Here is a 17376-nt window from a genome sequence, read left to right on the forward strand (position 1 = left end):
TTCCCCATGTCCATGGCCCCTGGCTGGTGGCAGGGTCAACACCAACTCCTCTCTGCTCCCCGGAAGAGGGGCTGCCAGCCTTCCATACTAGCTGGTCACAGAAGGTGGTCGACAGCGTATTCTGGCCAAGAGGCCCTGGCCCGGCATGGCCTCGAGCCTGCAGTGAGAGGTGAGACCCCTTGCTTGGCAGCCCCTCTGAGGCTCTTCCGGGCCTCTCTGGCCTTCTCTCTTGTTCTCCTCCCATCAGAGCTGGTATGCGCACGTTCCTGCGCCTCCAAGCCTGGCCCGCTCTTCTCTCTGCGCATGCCCCCTCCCCTCCCGTGAGGCCCCTCACTCCTTCCCATCCAGCCCAGGCTGCTCTGAGCTCCAGACCTGCCACAATTTCCCCCTCATGGCAATGGAACCCCCATCCCTCGCTACCCTTTTAGGATCCTAGGGGTCACTTCGACCTTCCTCTGTCACCCACCACATCCTCTGAGTCAATGAGTCTTGCAAACGCCCCTTCCCGAATGTGTGAATTCACTTCCCCTTCCAGCATTCCCAGGGCCTTTGCCTAGATGAGGCTTTACACCCTCTTCTTCTTGGACCATCAGCCCATCCTTCCCCCTGGGCTCCAGGTCTTCCTCACATCACCTCAGAAAACCCCAAGGGATGTTTTCTCATCCTGAGAATGACCCTGCCCCCCCACATACAGTAGTAACCCTACCATAACTCCCCATTACCCTCCAGAGAAAGAACTATTCAATCTCGCGGTTGAGCTCTGCAAGTTCTGGCTCCCACCTAGGCTAACCCTACCCTTAACCTGTTCTACCTATGCCTTGCCCTGCAGGGCATGTTCGCCCAGCATTACCCACCTCCGAACACTTGTCCACAAGCAGCCTGGTTCTGGACAGGGGAGAGACAGATCTCCCAGGCTTGCCCTCCCTCCTCTATTGGTCCACACCCAGCCCTGGGGCCCTGGACAGTGCCTCCTCGCTGCCCATTCCTGAGGGCCAGTCTCTGCCTGGTCTGTGATACCAGGGGAAAGCACGGTTGTCCATTTGGTGCATGGGACAGAGCTCCCAAAATACTTAAGAAACTACACCATGATGCTGATGCTTCTGAAGTTGCTGGCTCCAGCCTGGTTCTCAGTTCTGACCCCAGCACTCTCCTGACACCCCTGTCGTTTTCTGTAATGACATTTTCAGTGCTCCCCCTCCACCTGCTGGGGCAGAAAGTGGGTCTGCTTTGTATCCCACGTCAGCTGAGTACATTTAGTCAGCAGAACAAGCCCCATTGTTCGGTTCAGGTTGATGGGTCCCCAGGAGGCAAAGTTGGGCAGCTTGGGAAATCTGCCTCATTTTCCGGCAAGCAATGCTGTAAAGGGAACCTGGTCTTTGTCCTGGAGGGAGACCTCTACTCTCAAGATCACTCCATGAAAGCACAGCCCTGAGAACTTGGCCAGGTAAGGAATGAGTAAGCCTTGCATTTTTGGCATACATAGCAAAGCACATGGAAGCACAAGAGATGGGGAAGACTATCTCCTAGCATTGTTCTGCTCTTCTTTGATGACGTGGGAAGCTCCCGAATCTTGTCATAAAATTCCCCTTTGTGGGGATAGACTTAGGGTTCTGCCCCTTGTGGCCGACATATTCCTATATAAGCCTGGAGCATTTGGCTGCCTCTGAATCAGAAAACCCTTGTGGGAAGCCAGGAAGATGTGGCGAATGGGGAAACTTCCGTGCTATCATTGCACGACTGTTTTCTCTCTTCATGCTTTTTGAGGAACTTGAAGAAGGAGATGACTTGAAGAAAGTGACACAGCAGTTAAAGCCTCTTTTTAAAATTCTGGACACATTGCACTGTATTCCTTTTATGAGAAGCCAGAATTTGGTTGCCTTCCCTCTCTTCTCCATGTGTTTCAAAGGACGTGGGCTCCAGGAGAGTGAGAGTAGGTTTCTTGTGTGGGTTTCATCATTTAGGACGTTCAGGTGGGAAATTGGTTGAGCAATGCTGTTGTAGAGAAAGGAGAGGGTGGACCTTTGAAGAGTTCTAATCAGGAATATGGGTTCTACTGATCTTTGTTTAGAAAGTTAATTCCAGTTGCCAAATTAGAAAGAAATGGACAAACTGATCATCTTTAAAGGTGGGGAAGTTATAACACTTTTACTTAAGATAAAGTGGAAGTAAAATAAATGCCCATCATCATTTTAAAGATTATTAATTATTAAATATAGCATGACTTCCTCTAGAGAAAACAATGAAATGGCATTTGGAAGACTAGGTAATTATCCAGAAAAATAAAATATAAGGACACAAAACCATACCTCCAATAGGATCAAAAGATGGAGAAAACCAGTGCCCAAGAGAAGAGTGCCAAGTTGGTAATGAAATGTCATCAGCTCTGAAGAGTGGTGCTGTGAGCACCATCATTACCGCATGTGGACAGTGCTTGGCACTCATTCAGGAAGGTGCAAGAGCCAGCTGGTCTCCAAGGCCTAGAGCCACATTCTATTTAGTAAGTATAAATCATATCTAATGAGGTCTTATGAGAAAAAATTACAATGAAAACTTTCCTGGAATAGAATTATGATGGCTTAGAGCTATGTTCCCCAGAAATCATGTTCTTAGTCCATTCCGTGGGCATGAATCCATTGTAAGTAGAACACTTTGATGCGGTTACTTCAGTTAAGGTGTGGATGGGTCTTAATCCTGTTACTGGAGTTGTAGAAGCATAATGAGATTCAGATACAGAGCAAAAGCCCCTGGAAGGAGCTGGAAGTCAGTGGAACCCAGAGAAGCAAGGAGAGGCCACCCCATGAGCATTGCTGTGTGACACAGAAGTCAAGGACCAGGGGTCACTGGCAGCCAGCCACAGAGCACCACAGTCTTCTGGAAGAAATCAGCACCATGATGATGTCTTCATTTTGGACTTCTCCTGGCCTCAAACCCGTGAAGACGATAAATTCCCACTGTTTACGCCACCCTACTGCATGGTATTTGTTTTGCCACCCAGGAAACTGAAATAATAATAGTAAATAAAGATTACAAATACTTCTTCCTGTTATAAGTACTAATTCCTGAAACTGCTGTCCCTTTCCCGGCAAGTCCCCGTAGCCCCAATCCCCGACTTCTGTATATTAGGTCCAGTACTCTCCTGGAATTGGTCCCTCTTCAGGGGCCCATGGAGTTCTTCACTCTCAGGACCAGGGGCCTTTCCTTAGGCAATCAGGAACAGCCCGCATCTAGAAGAGTTCCTAGGGAACTAGGAAGCTAGGAGGAGGAGCAGACATGTAGCTGCTGAGGGTGGGGAGTGGGAAGAAGAGATGTGATGTGGGGGCATTTTCAGTACTTGGAGTTGTCCTGGGTGGTACTGCAGGGACAGATGCTGGACATTGTATGTCCTCCAGTGGCCCACTGAGTGGACTGGGGCAGAGCATAAACTAAAATGTGGACCATTGACCATGTGGTGCAGCAGTGCTCAGAGATGTATACACCAAGTGCAATGAAGGTCCCATGATGATGGAGGAGGTGGTTGTTATGGGAGAAGTGGGGTGAGGGGGGTGGGGGTTATATAGAGACCTCATATTTTTTTAATGTAACATTAAAAAAATAAAGAGAAATTAAAAACATCAACAACAAAGTGCAATCTTAAAAAAAAAAAAAAAAGAGGAACAGAGACAGGACCTCACCCACTGAGTAGAGAGTCTCTTGTCCCCTAAGTCCCTCCCTCTCAGGCTGCCCAGACCTTTTCACAATCCCAGGAAATATGATTGCCCTCTTGCCCTGAGGTCAGACCCTTCTGCAAAGCTGGACAGTTTCTGAGCCAGGACCTGGCGCTGCTTCAGCCATGGACAGCACCACTGTTGTTGCCTGGGGCTTGCCATATCCACTCAGGTTCAAAATGGTATCTAAGCCCCTTCTCAATCAGAAGTAGAGTGGGCATCACCATCTCCAAATCCTCAAGATTGAGAAATGAACACACAAAAGGGGGAAATGCAACTATGGACCAAAGTAGACTCATTATTCTAGTAATGGTAGAACTTTAACATTGATATAAAGACAGTGATCACCAGGGGTTGTGAGGGGAAAGAATAAGTGTAACATGGGGCATTTTTGGGACATTGGAATTCTGTGTGATATTGCAATGATGGATACAGGTCATTATGCATTTTGTCAAAACTTATAAAATTGTGCTGTGCAAAGTGTAGACCATAATGTAAACTGTATTCCATGGTTAGTAGCAATGCTTCAATATTTGTTCATCAATTATAACAAGCGTACCAAATTAATGAAAGATGTTAATGGGGAAAGTGTGGGAGGGGGAGGGGGTATATGGGAAACCCCTATATTTTTTATGTAACTTTTGTGTAATCTAAAACTTCTTTATGGAAGGAGGAGAGCATTCACTGTATCGTAGTAAATAAAGAACCTGGACAGATGCTTCAGGTTTTTGATTAGCACCCACAATCCTGGGAATGCGGCATTGACTACACGATGTGTGACTTTCTCTGGAACTTTTTTTTTTTTTTTTTTGATAATGGGGATTTATTAGGGTAAAAGCTTACAGTCCAATAACTGAAAATGTCTCTGGAACTTTTGTGACCATAGAAAACCATCCAGCTCGGTGTCTCAATGTCTCCCCAAGGACTCTGGGGAGTTGAAGGAGAGATCAGGGATTGGGATGCTCACTGCCTGTTTCCCGGGAATTCCAGAACACACCTTATTTGTTTCCGTGCCTCTAGAAATGGGGAGGGCCAATGCCCATTTCACCCCTCACCACTGAAGAGGGAGTTACTAAGTGTCTGTCCCAGATGCTTTTTTTTTTTCACATATGTTTATTTATTTATTTTTTATTCATTTTTTAAAAAATATTACATTCAAAAAATATGAAGTCCCATTCAACCCCACCGCCCCCACCCCCCACTCCCCCCACAGCAACACTCTCTCCCATCATCATGACACATCCATTGCATTTGGTAAGTACATCTCTGGGCATCGCTGCACCTCATGGTCAAGGCCCACATCATAGCCCACACTCTCCCACGTTCCATCCGGTGGGCCCTGGGGGGATCTACAATGACCCGTAATTGTCCGTGAAGCACCACTCAGGACAACTCCAAGTCCCGAAAATGCCTCCACATCTCATCTCTTCCTCCCATTCCCCACACCCAGCAGCCACCATGGCCACCCTTCCCACACCAATGCCACATTTTCTCTGTGGACATAGGATTGGTTGTGTCCATTGCACATCTATGTCAAGAGGGAGCTTAGATTCCACATGGATACTGGATGCAATCCTCCTGCTTTCAGTTGTAGGCACTCTAGGCTCCATGGTGTGGTGGTTGACATTCTTCAACTCCATGTTAGCTGAGTGGGGTAAGTCCAATAAATCAGAGTATAGGAGTTGAAATCTGTTGAGGTTCAGGGCCTGGCTATCATATTGTCAGTCCAGAGATTCAAATCCCCTAGATATGTCTTAAACCCCAGCACCAACTACAATTCCAGTAAAGTAGCATGGAAGTCTTGTGAAAAGAGATCCCATCTGAGTCCAGTTCCATCACGCAGAAACACCTGCTCCAATGAAGGGCCAACTGACATGGCAGTGAACCCCATCTGCCATGACCATAGAACCCGTGGGTCTCTTTAGCCCTCAAAAGAACCAATACCTGGGGTTGTATCTACTTTATCTGTCTCTGAGACTCTCTGCTCAGGTGTGCATAAGGGCAGTCCTTCTGACAACCTCCAGACTCTTTTTTAGAGACTCATAGCCATATAAACTCATTTCTCCTTTCCATTTCCCCCTTACATTAGGTCAAATAGCATTTTTAACTCCTGTTATTATATGTAGACAGGGATATTCTGCTGATCCGAGTTGAACCTTTAATTCAAGGTATTTTCTAGTTGCATCATCAGCTGGTATTTGGTAGTGATCCCTCGGTGCCAGGAAGGCTCATCCCCGGGTGTCATGTCCCACGCTGGGGGGAATGCACTGCATCTACATGCTGCGTTTGGCTTCAAGACTGGCCACATTTGAGTAACATGAAGACTGTCAGGTTGGATATCATCACCTTTCAAGAAAATGGTACGGGTAGGAAAAAACATCTTCCTATTCAGTGTATCAAGCAAGAAAAAAAAATTTAAGGAAATAAGGGATTTAAAGGAAGAAATAAAAATCATATTGACAAATTCCAGGATTAGATGATCTATTTGAAAAATTCCAAAGAATCTAAGACAAACTATTAAAATTAATGAGTGAATTAGCAACTTTTCTGATCTATATATGAAAATCAATTGACCATTCAGGCATACATCAGAAATATTATGGATTCAGATATCCAGATCACTGCACTAAAGGAAATACTGCAATTAAGTGAGCCACACGTATTTTTTTGTTTCACAGTGCCTATAACAGTTATACTTACACTATACTATAGTCTATTAAGTGTGCAATAGCATTATGTCTACAAATAATGCACATACCTTAATTAAAATGTGATACAGAGGCATGAAATGAACACGTGCTGCTGGGAAAATGGCACCAATAGATTTGCTCAATGCAAGGTTGCCACAAACCTTCAACTTGTAAAAAATGCAATATCTGTGAGACCCAATACAATAAGTAAAAAACCCACAAATTGCTATTGAGAAAAAATTTTAAAGATCTAAATAAATGAAGGGATTGACCATTTTCATGGATTGGGGGAGCCACTATTATAAATACAAAACTTCCTCAAATTGCCAGTAGATTGAAGCACTCATCATTATCCAAGCCCCTTTATATTGTTGGAAAGGGCCAAGAAGAGCCTAGAAATTTTAAAGAAGACAAGTTGTAGGGTATTCATACTATAGTATGTCAAGATGTATTGTAGGGAAACGGACTTTGGCCCAGTGGTTAGGGCGTCCGTCTACCATATGGGAGGTCCGCGGTTCAAACCCCGGGCCTTCTTGACCCGTGTGGAGCTGGCCATGCGCAGTGCTGATGCGCGCAAGGAGTGCCGTGCCAGGCAAGGGTGTCCCCCGCGTGGGGGAGCCTCATGCGCAAGGAGTGCGCCCGTGAGGAAAGCCGCCCAGCGTGAAAAGAAAGAGCAGCCTGCCCAGGAATGGCGCTGCCCACATGTCCCGTGCCGCTGACGACAACAGAAGCGGACAAAGAAACAAGACGCAGCAAATAGACACCAAGAACAGACAACCAGGAGGGGGGGGGGAATTAAATAAATAAATAAATCTTAAAAAAAAAAAGATGTATTGTAAAGTTACAGTAATTAAATCATGTGGGACTTACAAAGATAGGTAAATAAAACAGCATAGAGTCCAGAAACAAACCTGTACCTACACAATTACTTGATTTATGACAAGAAGCATACTTCAGTGCAGTGGGGAAAAGATGGTCAATTCAATAAATAGTGCTTGGTCAATTGGATAGTCATATGGGGAAAACTGAATTGTAACACCTACATAACACAATACATGAAAATCCATTCCTAATGGGTTGGGTACCTAAATGTGAAGAGTGGAGGAAACTGCCTTTATGCTCTTGGAAGTATGCAAAGATTTCTTAAGGCAAAAACTTATTGACAATGAAGGAAAAGATTGATAAAATGAACTGCATTAAAATTAAATTATTTTCATAGATGACTGCATTAACAGTGTCAAAATGCAAATCATGGAGTTGGAGAAGATATTTGCAAGAAAGGACTTGTCTGCAAAATATGTAGGTAGTTGCTAAAAATAAGTAAAAGATCAAAAACAAATAGGAAAATGGGAAGGTAACCTAAGTCCTCCACAAAATAAGATATTCAAATTCCCCATAAATTTATGAAAAGTTTCTCAATCTCAGTCATCAAGGAAATGAAAATTAAAATCACAATGAAATCCCACCAGACTCCAGGATGGTTAAAATTAAGGTGAAAAACAAAAAAGAAAACAAACAATAAATCACAGAAAATACCAAGAATTGTCCAAGAATAACTAGAACTCTCATATATTGATGGTAGGAGTGTAAATTTTATAACCTCTTTGAATAATTACTTGGCATTATCTACTAAAACTGAACATATACATCCCTATAACTGAGAAATTCAGCTCTAACAAAAATGTGGATAGATCTCAAAAGCAGCATTCTTCATAAGAGCCCTAAACTTGACCCAAATGTTCATCAAAAGTAAAAGGGTTAGATAAGTTCAGCCCCCCTATACATCAAGAGGGGGCTTAGATTCCACATGGATGATGGATGCAGTTGTAGGCACTCTTGGCTCCCTGGTGTGGTGGTTGATCTCCACCTCCCTGTTAGCTGGCCAGGGTAATTCCAATAAACCAGAGAGTAAGAGTTGCAAGCCTGCTGAGGTTCAGGGCCTGGCTGTCACATGGACAGTCCAGAGATTCAGGTCTCTTGAGTATACAGCAACCCAAACATCAACCACAGGTCTTGTAAAAGTAACAGAAGAGGCATGTGTAGAAAGGTCATATCTGAGTCCAACTCCATCATACTCAGGAACACGAATTACAATGTAGGGCCAACTTACATGGCCCTGAACTCCAGAGCCATCTACCATGATCATAGAATCTGTGAGTCCCCATAACCCTCAGAAGAACCAGTGCCTGGTTTCTATCTACTTTGGCTGTCTCTGGTACCCTGCTTAACCATTCCAAGGTCCACAGGATGGAAGAATAGAGTATAGATTAGAGTAGACGTACTGGTGTTCTGCTGGGAAACTATTGTGATTAGTAAGGGAAGAAATTGTAATATTGACATAGAGAAGTGGCCATGGTAGCTGCTGATGGTAAGGAGAGAGAAGAAGAGATATGATGTGGGCATATTTTCAGAATTTGGAGTTGTCCTGGGTGATGCTGCAGGGACAGATGCTGGACATTGTCCTGCCATGGCCCACTGGGTGGAATGGGGGAGAGTGTAGATTACAATGTAGACCACTGTCCATGTGGTGCAGCAGTGCTCCAAAATGTTTTCACCAGGTGCAGTGAATGTGCCACGATGATGAAAGAGGTTGTTGATGTGGGAGGAGGGAGGTGGGAGGGTGGGGGGTATATGGGGGCCTCATATTTTTTTAATGCAACATTTAAAAGAAAGAAGAAAAAAGTAGAAGGGTTATATAATTTGTGGTATGTGCACATAATGGAAATCTTTTAGCAGTGAGAATGAATAAATTACTGCTGTGTGAAACAGTATGGATAAATCTCACAAAAATTTGAGCACAAGAAGTCAGACACAAAACAGTATAAACTGAAAGATCTAAGATTCAAAAAGGTGAAACTGATCAATGGTGATAGAAGTCATTATAGTAATTATCTTTGGGGGGTAGTGTCTACTGGAGCTTCTTTTTTTTTTAATATTTATTTATTATTATTATTTTTTAATTACATTAAAAAAATATATGAGGTCCCATTCAACCCCACCGCCCCCGCCCCCCACTCCCCCCACAGCAACCCTCTCTCCCATCATCGTGATACATCCATTGCACCTGGTAAGTTCATCTCTGAGCATCACTGCACCCCATAGTCAATGGTCCACATCATAGCCCAGACTCTCTCACGTTCCATCCAGTGGGCCCTGGGGGGATCTACAGTGTCCCGTAATTGTCCATGAAGCACTATCCAGGACAACTCCACGTCCCGAAAATGCCTCCACATCTCATCTCTTCCTCCCGTTCCCCACACCCAGCAGCCCCCATGGCTACCATTCCCACACCCATTCCACATTTTCTCTGTGGACATTGGATTGGTTGTGTCCATTGCACACCTATGTCAAGTGAGGGCTTAGATTCCACATGGGTACTGGATGCACTCTTCCCGCTTCTAGTTGTAGACACTCTGGGCTCCATGTTGTGGTGGTTGACCTTCTTCAACTCCATGTTAGCTGAGTGGAGTAAGTCCAATAAGTCAAAGTGTAGGAGCTGAAGTCTGTTGCGGCTTTGGGCCTGGGTGTCATATTATCAGTCCAGAGATTCAAATCCCCTAGATATATCTTAAACCCAGCACCAACTACAATTCCAATAAAGTAGCATGCAAGTCTTGTGAAAAGAGATCCCCTCTGAGTCCATTTCCATCACGCAGAGACATCAGCTCCAAAGAAGGGCCATCTGTCATGGCAATGAACCCCTTCTGCCATGACCATAGAACCCGTGGGTCTCTTTATCCCTCAAAAGAACCAATACCTGAGGTTGTATCTACCTTATCTGTCTCTTAGACTCTGTTCAGTTGTACATAGGGCTATTCCTTCTGACAACCTCCAGACTCTTTTTTAGAGACTCACAGCCTTATAATCTCATTTCTCCTTTCCATTTCCCCCTTACATTAGGTCAAACTGCTTCCCGAAGTCATGTTATTATATGTAGACAGGTATATTCTGCTGTTCCGCATTGAATCTTTAATTCAAGGTCATTTTCTAGTTGCTTCTTCAGCTGGTATGTGGTAGTGATCCCTCGGTGCCAGGGAGGCTCATCCCCGGGTGTCGTGTCCCACGCTGGGGGGAATGCATCACATCTACACGCTGATTTTGGCTGTGAGAGTGGCCACATTTGAGTAACATGAAGGCTGTCAGGAGGAAACCCCCAGGCACAATGCTACTCTAGGCCTTGTTCTTATTGCAGGTGCAAAGGCTCAAAAGTATAGCCATTAGTATCAAGAGCCCACTGTTGGGCCCTCCTTCCTTCCTGGTTCTTGCCGTTGCACCTGGAGGATTGCCGCTGCTCTCCCAGGGCCCACAACAGTGACCCCCCGGCCAGGAGCCCAGTACCCCCCCCAGCTGTTGTTTTTAATTGTTTCCACTATGAGTATATATAGACATTACCATATACCCTGGGCATATGCCCTGTATAACTCCCTGTCAACCATATATATCCTGTCAATAATATCCCATATCAGTATTCCTCCGCTGCCATTGTTGAACCATTCTGTGATCCAAAACTTCCCGTAAAGTGAATCCCAACATAATGTCAGCTTCAGAAGAGTCTTAGATCACCAAAATTCATATATACAATATAGAGTATTTCCCCAGATCCACCATAAAACCTTTTGCCTTCCACAGCAATAATCTTTTAACTTATTCATATCATATTTCCTGAAACTGATGTACAGATTCCGAAACTATAGTTTTCATACAAGGTAACATTTGTGCTTACTATGTGGTCCATACTTTAGGTTGTACAGTTTTCTAAATTTTTTAGTTATCCTATGTTTTGTCTTATGGTTTTCATTATTAGTCTGTCGTCCCCTATATGTTTTTGGTGTAATATTAGCTGTTTTATATTCATCCTCGTGTACTCTCACATAACTCCTCTTTTGCCCCCTTATTTACCTTTGTTCCATCCATTGCACGTCCATTTTCCCCTCCCCTTAGGGCCCACAACGCCTGCCAATCTAATGCCCTGGGAGCCGTCCTTTCTCACAAGAGATACAGTTCTCTCTATTCGACGGCATTAGTCTTCCCCATGATATGGGTCCACCCCACCCAATGGTAGAACCCACCTTGGCAAAATGAGCCTTCAGCTATTCCCTCCGGAGTCTGTCCCGCATCAGACCATACCCCCTGAGCGTCCTAACCAGGTAAACCTCCTACTTATACTTTGATACGTTTTACTCAACATTTAGTTCTAAACGAACTTCTGGCACTCTCCCATGTTTGTATGTTGCCCCTCCCTCCCACCTATTTCTTGGACCATATTACCCCTCTTCCCATCCCCAGCCCCCCTCAAACCCAGAAAACCCCACCCGAAGGTAACCCCTTGCCCCCATTTTGTCCCTTCTTTGTGCTCATACTTACCCCCAGCTCATCACAGATTCCACCCCTACAGACATTAACTCACATCCTTCTTCCACCCCCCGATTTCCAGTAAGCCACTTTTCCAGACTCTAGCTCTCTGAGGCAGTTAACTTATTTCATATCATTGAGGTCATATAGTATTTGTCCTTCAATGCCTGGGTTGCTTCACTTAACATAAGATTCTCAAGGTTCATCCATGTTATCACGTGCGATTGTAGTGTATTGGTTCTTACAGCTGAGTAGTATTCCATTGTGTGTATATACCACATTTTATTGATCCACTCATCTGTTGATGGACTTTTGGATTGATTCCAACTTTTGGCGATGGTGAACAATGCTGCTATGAACATTGGTGTACATATATCGGTTTGTGTCCTTGTTTTCAGATCTGATGGGTATATACCCAGCAGTGGTATTGCTGGGTCATATGGCAAATCTATGGATAATTTTTTGAGAAAGTGCCAAACTGTCCTCCAGAATGGTTGGATCCTTCTGCATTCCCACCAGCAATGGATGAGTGTTCCCCTTTCTTCACATCCTCTCCAGCATTTGTATTCTACTGTTTTTTTCATGGCTGCCAATCTTATGGGAGTAAGATGGTATCTCATTGTAGTTTTGATTTGCATTTCCCTGATAGCTAGGGATTTGGAGCATTTTTTCATGTGCTTTTTAGCCATTTGTATTTCTTCTTTGGAGAAGTGTCTGTTTAAATCTTTTTCCCATTTTTTAAATGGGTTGTTTATCTTTTTGTTTTCGAAATCTATGAGTTCTTTATATATGCAAGTTATAAGTCTCTTATCAGATATATGGTTGCCAAATATTTTCTCCCATTGTGTGGGTTCCCTTTTTACTTTCTTGACAAACTCCTTTGAGGTGCAGAAGGCTTTAATTTTGAGGTAGTCCCATTTATCTATTTGTTCTTTTGCTGCTCGTGCTTTTGGTGTGATATTCATGAAGCCATTTCCTATTACAAGGTCCTGTAGATGTTTCCCTACACTGCTTTCTAAGGTCTTTATGGTCTTGGCTCTTATATTTAGGTCTTTGATCCATCTTGAGTTGATCTTTGTATAAGGTGTGAGATGGTAATCCTCTTTCATTCTTCTACATATGGCTATCCAGTTCTCCAGGCAACATTTGTTGAATAGGCCATTCTCTCCCAGTTGAGAGGGTTTGGTGGCTTTATCGAATATTATACGGCTATATATGTGAGGTTCTATATCTGAACTTTCAATTCGATTCCTTTGGTCTGTGTGTCTCTCCTTATGCCAGTACCATGCTGTTTTCACTACTGTAGCTTTGTAGTATGTTTTGAAGTCAGGAAGTGTGATTCCTCCTATTTCGTTTTTCTTTTTCAATATGTCTTTGGCTATTCAGGGCCTCTTTTTATTCCAAATAAATTTCATAGTTAGTTTTTCTAGTTCCTTAAAGAAGGCTGTGTTGATTTTTATTGGGATTGCATTGAATGTGTAGATCAGTTTTGGTAGGATAGACATCTTAATAATATTCAGTCTTCCTATCCATGAACAGGGAATATTCTTCCATTTATTTAGGTCTTCTTTGATTTCCTTGAACAATCTTGTATAGTTCTCGATGTATAAGTTTTTTACCTCTTTAGTTAAGTTTATTCCTAAGTATTTGATTTTTTTATTTACTATTGTGAATGGTATTTGTTTCTTGATTTCCTCCTGATCTTGCTCATTATTGGTGTATAGAAATGCTACTATTTTTGCGCATTGATCTTATAACCTGCGACTTTGCTAAACTCATTTATGAGTTCTAGGAGCTTTGTTGTAGATCTCTCAGGGTTTTCTATATATAGGATCATGTCATCTGCAAATAATGAAATTTTAACTTCTTCCCTTCCAATTTGAATGCCTTTTATATCTGGTTCTTGCCTCAGTGCTCGAGCAAGTACTTCCAAGACAATGTTAAATAGGAGCGGAGACAATGGGCATCCTAGTCTTGTTCCTGATTTTAGAGGGAAGGATTTCAGGATTTCGCCATTGTAAACAATGTTGGCTTTAGGTTTTTCATATATACTCTTTATCATGTTCAAAAAGTTTCCTTGTATTCCGATCTTTTGGAGTGTTTTTATCAGGAAGGGGTGCTGTATTTTGTCAAATGCCTTTTCTGCATCTATAGATATAATCATGTGCTTTTTTTCTCTCAATCTGTTTATATGGTGTATTACATTGATTGATTTTCTTATGTTGAACCATCCTTGCATACCTGGAATAAATCCCACTTGGTCATGGTGTATAATTCGTTTAATGTGTTGTTGAATACGATTAGCAAGTATTTTGTTAAGTATTTTTGTGTCTAGGTTCATTAGAGAAATTGGTCTGTAATTTTCCTTTCTTGTGGTGTCTTTGTTTGGCTTTGGTACTAGGGTAATGTTGGCATCATAGAAGGAATTAGGCAGTGTTCCTTCTGTTTCGATTTTTTGGAATAGTTTCAACAGGATTGGTGTTAGTTCTTTACGGAATGTTTTGTAGAATTTACCTGTGAAGCCATCTGGCCCTGGGCTCTTCTTAGTTGGGAGATTTTTAATGACTGATTCTATCTCTTTGCTTGTGATTGGTTTGTTAAGATCATCAATTTCTTCTTTCGTCAGTATGGGCTGCTTATGTATTTCTAGGAATTTGTCCATTTCCTCTAAATTGTCATTTTTGTTGGAATATAGTTTTTCAAAGTATCCTCTTATGATAGTCTTTATTTCTGTGGGGTCAGTGGTGATATCACCTTTCTCATTTCTTATTTTGTGTATTTGCATCTTTTCTCTTTTTTTCTTTGTTAGTCTCGCTAAAGGTTTGTCAATTTTGTTGATCTTCTCAAAAAACCAGCTCTTGGTCTTGTTTATTTTTTCAAGTGCTTTCTTATTTTCTATTTCATTTAGTTCTGCTCTTATCTTTGTTATTTCCTTCCTTCTTCTTCCTGTTGGATTACTTTGTTGTTGTTTTTCTAATTCCTTCAAATGTGCAGTTAATTCTTCAATTTCTGCTCTTTCTTCTTTTTTGATATGTGAATTTATGGCTATAAATTTCCCTCTCAGTACTGCTTTTGCTGCATCCCATAAATTTTGGTATGTTGTGTTATCATTATCATTTGTTTCAAGGTAGTCATTGATTTCTTTTGAGATTTCCTCTTTGACCCACTGTTTTTCTAAGTGTGTGCTGTTTAATTTCCAAATTGTCGTGTGAAGTCTGGGTCTCTGTCCCTTGCAAATTTCCAGCTTGACTCCACTGTGGTCAGAGATATTATTTTGTATGATTTCGATCTTTCTGAATTCATTAAGCCTTTCTTTGTGGCCTAGCATATGGTCAATCTTGGAGAATGTTCCATGTGCGCTTGAGAAAAATGTATATCCTGCTGTGTTTGGGTGTAATGATCTATATATGTCTATTAGATCCAGCTCTTCTAATATACTGTTCAAATGTTTTGTTTCTTTAGTGATTCTCTTTTGAGATGTTCTGTCCAGAGTTGATAGTGGTGTATTAAAATCCCCCACTATAATTGTAGATGCATCTATTCTTTCACTTAGTTTTTCCAGCGTTTGCCTCACATATTTAGAGGCGCCCTTGTTAGGAGCATAAATATTTATGATTGTTCGATCTTCTTGACAAATTGTCCCTTTCACTAAAATATAGTATCCTTCTTTGTCTCTCACAATTGTTTCGCATTTAAAGTCTATTTTGTCTGATATTAATATAGCTACTCCTGCCTTTTTTTGGTTGTTGTTTGCTTGTATGATTGTTTTGCAGCCATTCACTTTCAACCTCCATGAGTCTCTGGGTCTAAGATGTGTCTCTTGTAGGCAGCATATAGATGGGTCGTATTTCCTTATCCAGTGTCCCAGTCTGAATCTTTTGATAGGTGAGTTTAATCCGTTGACATTCAGTGTTATTACATTTAGAGAGTTATTTATGGTAGCCATATTTTGGTTGGATTTGTGTTTGTTATATTTTGTTTGTATTATTTTATTTTCCCCTTCTATTTTTGTCTTTCTTGTTGCTTTTACACTCTCCTCCATCTCTGACTGTCCTGTTTTTTCCTTTCTTCCTGCAGAATTCCCTTAAGAATTTCTTGAAGGGGAGGTTTCTTGTTGATATACTCTTTGAGTTTCTGTTTATCTGTGAATATTTTGAACTCTCCATCATTTTTGAATGCTAGTTTAGCTGGATAGAGTATTCTTGGTTGGAAATTTTTTTCCTTTAGTACCTTGACTATATCATACCACTGCCTTCTTGCCTCCATCGTTTCAGATGAGAAATCAGCACTTAATCTTATGGAGTTTCCCTTGTATGTGATGGTTTCCTTTTCTCTTGCTGCTTTTCGAATTTTTTCTTTGTCTTGAGCATTGGATAATTTGACAAGTATATGTCTTGGGGTGGGCCTGTTGGGGTTTATGACCAGTGGAGTGCGCTGTGCTTCTTGGATATGTACATCTGTCTCTTTCAGTAGATTTGGGAAGTTTTCATTCATTATTTCCTGCAACAGTCCTTCTGACCCCTTTCCCTTCTCTTCTCCTTCTGGAATGCCTATAATACGTATGTTTGAGCGTTTTGCGTTATCATTCAGGTCCCTAAGTCCTATCTGGATTTTTTCTACCTTTTTATTGACCACTTCTACTATCTGTTTGATTTCCAATGCACTGTCTTCCACATCACTAATTCTCTGCTCTGCCTCTTCTAGTCTGCTGATATTTGGTGCAAGTGTATTTTTGATTTCTTGAATTGTGGTGTTCATTTCCATCATATCTGTTATTTTTTTGCGCATGTCTGCAATTTCCCCTCCAAGTGTTGTCTTCACGCTGTTAACCTCTTTCATTACTTCATCAAATTTGTCGGTGATAATGTTCTGAGATCTTTCATTGCTTGTGCGAAGTCCTGCCCCACTTCCTGATTTTCAGTTTGTTGATTGGATTCAGCCATGTTTTCCTGATTACTGGTTTGGTTTGTAGATTTTTGTTGCTGTCTTGTCAACATTTTTTCTTGACGGGTTTAATCAGTTCCTTAGCTTCTTTATCTAGTCTTGGAGATTAATTAGCTGTTGTTTTTGTATAAGTGTTATATCTTCTCTTTGTCACTTTGTTCTTCTTATTCCAATTTCTTATTGCTAGTTAAGCTCACTTTAAAGGAAAGTATTAGTGCTGGGGAAAGTCAATTGTGTAAGGAAGGAAAAAGTGTGAAGTAGCATTGGTGATATATGTTTACAAAGCAACAATATGAGTTCTGGGAGGATGGAGGTTAGATCATGTAAATTGTGTAGAGTTATAGTAGTAGGAAAGTACCTATAATGAGGTAGACGACTGAATATGGGAGGAATGTGGTACATACTAAGAGGCTATTGTTTTTGTGAGAGAGGGAAAGAGAAAAGAAAGGTAATAGTTTCAGGGACGAATACCAGATGGAAAACTAAACAACGGTATTAGAAATTAAGATTTAGACACTTTGTGGATCAAAGAGAGGGAGATGGAATATAGGAGAGATAGCAGATGGTGGAGGATATCAAGTTGTAGGGGAAAGGGGATAGTGTAGACAGGCTAAATCTATTCACAGAGAAATGAGGCAGTGGAGGGTGAGGAAACCCAGCAAATGTGAGGTATTTCCTGTAGGACC

This window comes from Dasypus novemcinctus, chromosome 18 (genome assembly GCF_030445035.2).
Source record: "Dasypus novemcinctus isolate mDasNov1 chromosome 18, mDasNov1.1.hap2, whole genome shotgun sequence".
Classification (NCBI taxonomy): domain Eukaryota; kingdom Metazoa; phylum Chordata; class Mammalia; order Cingulata; family Dasypodidae; genus Dasypus; species Dasypus novemcinctus.